The 2218-nt window shown below is 39.4% G+C and overlaps 1 non-coding gene across 1 annotated transcript; it reads left to right on the top strand.

Annotated features, from left to right (window-relative positions):
* The first annotated feature begins 1718 nt into the window (after positions 1–1718).
* Positions 1719–1878, top strand: LOC132538351 (U1 spliceosomal RNA). The gene has a single exon (XR_009549747.1). It is a non-coding gene; the product is annotated as a U1 spliceosomal RNA (small nuclear RNA).
* The last annotated feature ends 340 nt before the right edge of the window (positions 1879–2218 follow it).

Below are 2218 nucleotides of genomic sequence, written 5' to 3'. Positions count from 1 at the left end.
AACTATTTTTGACTAATGGGAGTTTATCCAAGGTAGGGAGTTGGAGTAGAAATGGATAGAAGTAATGTTTATCCAAATTTTAGAACTATCCCATCCAAGAAACTTATGGAATAACTTGTTAATGTTTAAGCCATTAAAATTTATATTAGGCATTAGTGATGGTCAATATAAGCTGGTCTGGTACTATACACAGACATGTAAATTAGTCCCATGAAAGAAATATTGGTCATACTCTTCCCTGAAAACAGTAGGCACAACATCCCATGCAGGTCACATAGGAAAGTATCCAGGTCAAATGAGTAGAAAGGGGTGGAGGTGGGGGGAAGGGAGAAAGAGAAAAATAGAGACTTGGAAAAGACCTACAAGCTGGTTCCTTCATTGTTTATTAAGAGAGGAGTAGACTAGGCAAATTAACAGGCTAAATAAGCTCAGGCTCAAATGGATTGAACAGTTTCAGTGGGATCTTAAACATAAGAATTACTCCCAGTACTGTTAGATATGTCCCAGGTATGTTTAGGGAAGGTAGTGTCTAAAATGTGAGAATTCAGTAAAAGGTGGTTGATTTGTATGTCAAAGGCATCCTTGAAGGTAAATCATTAATTATCTTCAAAGATATATATTTTTTTAATTTTTATTTATAAAAAGTAAACACTAACAAAAACCACAGGATAATTTAACTCTGGGATGGGCAACCCCTCCAAGGTCAGCAAGACTCAAGATGTCAGAGCTTCATGAGTACAGTAAATAAGAAAACAGTTAATATATGTTCTAACTGATAAAGTTATTTCTAGAATTCTTTGAGTTTTTAAAAAATTTTATTTATTTTTAAAATGGAAACACTGACAGAAACTATTGGATAAGAGGGATACAATTCCCATCACCAGAACTCCGTATCCCACCCCCTCCCCTGATAGCTTTCTTATTCTTTAACCCTCTGGGAGTATGGGAGTATAGGGTGCAGAAGGTGGAAAGTCTGGCTTCCGTAATTGCTTCCCCGCTGAACATGGGCATTGACAGGTCAATCTTTCTCTTTCCTTAGTGGGGTAAGGCTCTGAGGAAGCGGAGCTCCAGGACACATTGGTGGGGTCATCTGCCCAGGGAAGTCTGGTTGGCATCATGGTAGCATAGAGTTTTAAAAGGAATTTAAAAACTGTGTGTGGTCTGGGCAGTAGTGCACTTTGTTGAGCACACGTTACAGTGCTCAAAGATCTGGGTTCAACCCCTAGGTCCCCACCTGCAGTGGGAAAGCTTTGTGAGGGGTGAAGCAGTGTTGCAAGTGTCTCTGTGTCTCTGTCCCTCTGTATCACCCCTTCCCTCTCAATTTCTAGCTGTCTTTATCCAATAAACAAATAAAGATAAAAAAAACAATTCCGTTTGTAGGCTGGGAGTATGGATTGACCTGCCAATGCCCATGTCCTGTGGAGAAGCAATTACAGAAGCCAGACATTCTACCCTCTGCAACCCATAACCATCCTGGGTCCATTTATTGGGGTTCTTTATCCCCAGAGGGATAAAGAACAGAAAGATTCAAATGGAGGGGTTGGGATGCAGAACTCTGTTGGTGGGAATTGTACCTCTCTTATCCTACGGTCTTATTGATTATTACTAAATCAATAATAATAATAATAATAACTCTGTATGTGTTGTGTTGTGTGTGTGTGTGTGTGTGTGTGTGTTTATTATAGTTCCTCAGAAATACTTAAAGAAATGGGAGATAAATACTTACTTGGCAGGGGAGATATGATCATAAAGGTGATTTTCCCAGGGCGAGGCTTATCCATTGCACTCTAGATGTGATAACCCCTGTGATTCCCCCAAATGTGGGAAACTCCTCTGCATAATTTGTGGTGTGGGGTACTGTGTTCACATTTTCCCCTGATTGAAAGAAAGAAAGAAAGAAAGAAAGAAAGAAAGAAAGAAAGGAAGGAAGAAAGAAAGAAATTGAGAGAAAGAAAGAGAAAGAGAGAGAAAGAAAAAGAGATAAGGAAGGAAGGAAGGAAGAAAGGAAGGAAGGAAGGAAGGAAGGAAGGAAGGAAGGAAGGAAGGAAGGAAGGGAGGGAGGGAGGAAGGAAGGAAGGAAATAAAGGAAGGAAGAAAGAAAGGAAGAGGAGATATTATTTTGTGCTATTCAAAACAAACTTTTCACATTTCCTCTAGTCATTCCACTGAGTCAGTCGTATATTCTTCCTATGTTATTTTTCTTGGTAAACCAAAAGAA

This window comes from Erinaceus europaeus, chromosome 4 (assembly GCF_950295315.1).
Source record: "Erinaceus europaeus chromosome 4, mEriEur2.1, whole genome shotgun sequence".
Taxonomy (NCBI): domain Eukaryota; kingdom Metazoa; phylum Chordata; class Mammalia; order Eulipotyphla; family Erinaceidae; genus Erinaceus; species Erinaceus europaeus.
The sequence above is the reverse complement of the archived record's forward strand: the minus strand, read 5'-3'. Positions and strand labels throughout refer to the sequence as shown.